This window comes from Nicotiana tabacum, chromosome 24 (genome assembly GCF_000715075.1).
Source record: "Nicotiana tabacum cultivar K326 chromosome 24, ASM71507v2, whole genome shotgun sequence".
NCBI classification, from domain to species: Eukaryota; Viridiplantae; Streptophyta; class Magnoliopsida; order Solanales; family Solanaceae; genus Nicotiana; species Nicotiana tabacum.
The window spans coordinates 47,898,632-47,905,258 of NC_134103.1; positions in this window are offsets into that span (position 1 = coordinate 47,898,632).

Sequence of the window (6,627 nt, forward strand, 5' to 3'; positions counted from 1 at the left end):
TCAGGAAATGACGGCAAGGCAATAAGTCGATGACAATAACTTGATCCTCAGAACATAGTGAAAACCAGGAATACAGATTATCAGAGTCTCGTACGAAGGAACTGAAGCCAATACAGTAAATAGGGGATACCAAAATACAAGGTATGTTGCGGCGCACAACCCGATCCCACCATATAATTTCAATATCATAAGTCACCCGTATTCCACCATATCAATTCACTCTTATTTCACCTGTTGCGGCGTGCAACCCGATCCCACTGTTCAATATCAATATGATAACAATAAACATAATATGTTGCGGCGCACAACCCGATCCCACCATATAATATCAATATCATAATTCACCCTTATTTCACCATAACAATCCACCCTTATTTCACATGTTGCGGCGTGCAACCCGATCCTACTGTACAATAACAATATCACAATATAAATATCCTCCCTTATTCCACCACCTCCCTTATTTCACCTGTTGCGGCGTACAACCCGATCCCCGTACAACAATTTAAATCAACAACAATAATTCAATAACTCAATTTACAAGAATTTCTACAACCAAGAGTATGAGTACACGGCAACAAGGGAACCACGTAAAAACCAAATGAATACTGTACCTATACAAAATAACAGGACATGTAAGGCACGTGATAACTAAGCAGGCAATCACAACACTTTGGACATGTAGCAGATGTGCACATAGGCGTAGAAGAACTTAATAATTAAGAGGTAACAAGACAATAAGGAAGGCAATGACTTCAACCAAGGCATATAAGAGCCAAATAATGAGTAAGAGGTAAATAAATGCTAACCACATCATATAGAGCATGTAAGAGTAGTCTAACAATGAGATACCACATGTTATGACAATTTAATCAAAAGCATGGAAAGAGACTAGACAATCTAAACCGGTCAATACCACATATAGGCTGTGTACCCGCTCGTCACTTTGCGTACACAACTTTCACATAATAAGATAACACAACTAACTCAATTCCTAAGGGGTGGTTTCCCCCACATAAAGTTAGACAAGACACTTTCCTTAATTCGGCCAACTCAATACTTAATTTAGCTTTTTCTTTACCAATTCACCATCGCTCGTCCCAATCTAGCCAAAGACGACTTAAATACATCAAACAATACAAGAGAAAATAATTTCAATTAACGGAGTTATGATCCTTATACAATTTGCAAAAAGTCAATAAAAGTCAACTCCCCGGGCCCGCACCTCGAAATCTGACAAAATTTACAAAAGCCGAACACCCATTCCGATACGAGTTCAACCATATAAAAATTATCAAGTTCTGATACCAATTCGTCTTTTAAATCAGCATTTTACATTTTTGAAAGATTTTACAATTTTTTCCAAATTTTCCTCTAGGTTCTCATGTATTTGATATTAAATCTATGATATAATCACAAGATATAATTGAAAATTGATTAGAGGTAATTACCCAATGATTTGATATGAAAATACTCTCTCAGAATTGCCCACTCTCGGACCTAGGGTTCAAAATATGATAAAATGAAGTTAAGATTCGGAGTGCCCGGCTATTAGCAGGCTGCAGATGTCGCATTTGCGACATGGGGTTCGCAAATGCGAGTCCCACAAAAGCATCCATTACTTCGCAAAAGCGAAAATTGAACAGCCCTGCCTCTATCGCAAATACTATGGAACAGATCGCAAATGCGAAAATGGGGCCTTCGCAAAAGCGGCCCAAACGTTCGCAAAAGCGAACTTCCACTGCCCAGTTCACCATCGCATTTGCGAGGCTGGCTCCGTAAATGTGAAGACTGCCAGTCCCCAGCCTCTTCGCAAATACGATCCCAAGTCTGCAAATGCGAGATCAGACACCAGCAAATATTCCGAAACGCGTATGAAACTCATCCGAGCCCTCGGGGCTCCAAACCAAACACCCACACAAGTCTAAAAACATAATACGAACTCGCTCGCACGATTGAAACACGAAAATAACCTCTAGAACCGCGAATCGGATGCCAAAACACATAAAAATCACCATGAACTTCAAGAACTTCTAGAATCGCAACCAAGCATCTGAACCATACCAAATCAACTCCAAATGACACCAAATTATGCAGGCAAGTCCCAAATAATATAACGGAGTTGTTTCAACTCTCGAAATTGCATTTCGAGCCCGATATTCCCAAAATCAACTCTCGGTCAAACCTCTCAATCTTCCAAAACTTCAACTTTCCAATTTTTGCCAAAATGCCTCAAATTACCCTACGGACCTCCAAATCTAAATCCGGACGTACGCTTAAGTCCAAGATCACTACCCTAGCCTATCAGAACTATCAAAACTCCAATCCGAGGTCAAATACTCAAAAGTCAAACCTTGGTCAATTCTTTCAACTTCGAGCTTCTCAAATGAGAGTCACTCCTAAAAAAATCCTTTTCGAACTTCTCAAAAACCCGAACTGATAATGCACGCAAGTCATATTACACTGTGTGAAGCTACTCGTGACCTCAAACTGCCGAACCAGATGTAATTGCTCAAAACGACCAGTCGGGTCGTTAAACTAAGTCAAGTTGAGGCCTTCGAATTCTCCAAAAGTTGAAGTCTTCAATTCTGCAAAATTTTCAAGTTGAATCATCAAGTTAAATCTTCAAATTCACTAAGTATTCAAGTCGAAATCTTCAAATCTGTGAAGTCTTCAAGTATAAGCTTTCAAGCCTGCCATGTCTTCAAGTTGAAATCTGCAAGTTAAATTCTTCCGAGAACCAAGTCTTCAATTGAAAGCCAATAAGTAGCCCCCATAATAGTCTTGAAGTCTTCAAATTGATATAGCCTTCAATTCTTTAATTGGAAATTTCAGTATATCTCCAAGTGTATGAAAAAATATTCTTCGACTTTGAGGTTATCTTTACTAAAGTGGTATCTTTGGAAGTGATTTCTTCTTCTACCTGTAAAAAAAAGAGAAATATATCTATATAAAGGAGATTATAAAATTACCTATGAAGATTGAAATTGAAGAGATATTCCTAGTTGGTCAGTTTTTTTCATGCTTTATACAATCTCTGATTCGTGCATCTCGAAATGAGGATGAGTTTTCGTTCCTTTGCACCAAAAGGTCAATGTTTTTGGCGGTAAAGTAAAATCTGCATGTTAGACTCTATAATGATCTTCGCTGGTTTTTGTCTTAGATAAAATATAGTCTTCAGCTTAGACGGTATGATGGTCCTAGCCTCGGACAAAGTAAAGTCTTCAGCTTAGACGGTTGTCTTCGCCTTTGCAAAATATAGTCTTCAGTTAGTCGGTGTAATAGACTTTGCCTCGTATAAAGTAAAGTTTTTGGCTCAGACGGTGTAATGGTCTTCACCTCAGACAAAGTAAATTTTTGTCTCAGGCGGTATAATGATCTTCACCTCATACAAAGTAAAATCTTTGGCTCAGATAGTGTAATGGTTTTCGCCTCAGATGAAGAAAAGTCAAATTTGTAAATAAAGTAAGATCTTTGGCCCAGACGGTGTAATAGTCTTCACCTCAGACAAAATAAATTTTTGACTCAGACATTGTAATGATCTTCACCTCAAATAAAGTAAAATCTTTGGCTTAGACGGTGTAATGGTCTATGCCTTATATAAAATGAAGTTAAATCTTCAAACAAGATAAAGTCTTTAGCTTAGTCGGTGTAATGACTTTTGCTTCAGACAAAATAAATTTTTTTGGCTCAGACGGTGTAATGATCTTCACCTCAGATAAAGTAAAGTCCTTGGCTTAGACGCTGTAATGGTTTTTGCCTCAAATAAAGTAAAGTCAAATCGTTTCAAATTTTCTACTCTCTTGAACTCTACGAGCATGAACAAAAAAAAAAGAATGTCCAAGATAGTGGAAAGAAAAGAAGTTGTCGGTTGTAGTTATAAAGTAGATGATATCCAAAATGGCCCAACTCCTCATTACTAGTCTAATCTGAATAAGAAAATGGAAAGCATAAAGATTAAACGAAGAAGAGAAGTTAGCGAAGGACGAAGTTGGATCGTGAAACCGAATTCCTATTGACTAAGACAACTCCAAAGGCAAATAAAACTCCATATCTTTCAAGTTGCAGCAAAAGCTTTTGGATTACATGACTAGTTTCACTAGTTGGAGACAAAATTGCTTGACTATTTAAAATAAAATACTTATGGACCCTTGACTAAGCCAAGATAATCAAGCAAGTGTAATATTTCATACAAAGAAATTGGTTCAGACCATTAAAGGGGCTTTTGCAAATAAATTACTAGCAACGGAACAAAGGAGATAAATGATGCTCATCTTTTATTCTTACTAGCACGGTTCTTAAGAATTTTATAGCAAACCACATAAATGATTGAAAATATTACAGATTGTTTGTGTGCATAAAATAGAAGAAAAAGGGGAGTAGCTGCATGGAATAAAAACCTCAACAACAACAACAAAAGGAAGAAAAAAAAAAGACGAGCATTACCTAAGAAGAGCCGTGTCGAGACTGCCTTTGGTTATAAACCATGACGCAGAAAATAGATGTTGCTTAGTATTTGTATTTATAGGCGTGGATTCAATAGAGACCCGACGAGTTGATCTCCTTAAAATAAGGATTTGAGTTTATCAGATTGGACACTGTTGAAAGAATTACAGTATGATTGAAACTCAAAGACTCTGGAATCTATCTGTGCGACTCCATTCAAATTCAAATTCCATGGAATTAGGCATCAATTTGGAAGATAGTTACGTGGAGTTGGATGTGTTAATAAGATGAATTCAACTTCTGTTTCTTAGCCTTTTAGAAATTAAGTTAAAAAAATAGCTAAAATCATCAGATACTTTCACGTGGGGCCAAATATGTATTGACCTTAAATGAGGCTTTAAATCTTGAAACAAGACTACTAATTCTTTGATTATATAATCAATCAAACTCTCTCAAAGCAATTGCAAGAAGACAATTAAAAGTCTTTTGTCTTATTTCAAGGCTAGTCTTTGAGGATTAACAAGCTTATACCTCAATTAGCCTTGAAGTATGGGGCATTTGTAAGTATTTAAATTTTATCGGGTTTAAATCAATAAAATAATTTGGACCATATTAAACTCAAGATACTGGTCCAAACAAATATTGTGGCTAGTAAATTGAGTTAATTATTTAAATTCAATATATATACGTTGGACTAGTTCATCTAATTGGACTACAAATTAAATGATAAGCACACTTCATTAGCCCAAGGTCCAAATGGCTATTAGCCCATCTTAAGGCAGGCTCATGCCACATGTCAAGTGATGTGGCGATCCAAGACAAATAAACGAGCCAACAAAATCATGCCACGTGTCAAATGATGTGACAATCCAAATCAAATAAATGAGCCAATGAAATCGTGTCACATGTCAAGACGGGTGGCAATCCAAGTCAAATCAACAACCAATAAAGTTGTGCAAGTGTCTAGATGGTATTGGTCAGTTCAAACGGACCAATCAAATCGCAGAGCCACACCACTCCCTACAACTATAAATAAAGGTCTTCATAAAGCTAGAAGACACCATAAGTGATAACAAGAAGCAAACAGAGAGCTCGTGGACCTAACACCGTAAATTTCTCTACAAGCTACAAGTTCAAGCACTCAAGCTATAAGTTCAAGTTCAAGATCAAGATCAAGAACGAAGCCAAATCAAATACCAAGACATTCAAGATCAAATTACTTGTTCGTGATCAAATCCAAATTCAAGCTCAAGAAGGAGATTCAAGACCAAGCTTTACAAGCCCTTGAATCAAAATCAAAATCAAAATCAATCTCATCAAGATAGTTTATATTCTTGAAAAATCAGAGGAATACCATAGAGATTGTAACACTTTAATTTGTTAAAATCAAATACTATATTTGTTACGCAATTTTTCAGTCTTGATTATTTATTTTTCTCGACGCGAAAATTTGTTGTTACAAGGATATAAAAATAATTATTATTAAAAAATAAAGTTTTAGAAACTGAAATTTTAAAATAGAAATATTTTCAATAGATATCAACACACCAAATAAGAGTTCAAGTAATATTTAATTGAGTCACGTCGTATCCAAAGAGTCCTTCATAGTCTCAACCTTTGATTATTTTGCCATAAATATGAGTTATTATTTTGCTTCATGGCTGTTTTTAGGATCTAATGACACCGACGAGAATGGTACCAAAAAAAAAAAAATAGAATTATAACTAGGAGATTTGAGAAATTGTTAATTTCATGTAGTGTTTCTTAATTAATATCCAATGATTATCTATATTTATCGAGAAGGTTTAAATTTTAAGATTACTTACATATAATCCAAATAACTCAAATATTTGACATGGTTAGTGTCCGCGCATCCGCACGGGTGCTAATACTAGTACACCTAAAAACACGTTGTTCCTTGAGCCCATTTAATATTAGGACTTTTTACCTAAATAAGTAAGAATTTAATGTATAATATTTAATTGATTTAGAACCCCTAAATATTAGAGAAGAGCCTAAATGACAATTTTATCTTAAGTGAAATTTATTTTCTAAGGATTAAAAAAACGAACGGCATTCCGCTAAGAGCCTTCGCACTTTTAATATAGTATAGAATAGATATAAAACATAATGTGGCTATTAGGATACTAATAAGGGTGTAAATCAACATAGTTAAAATCA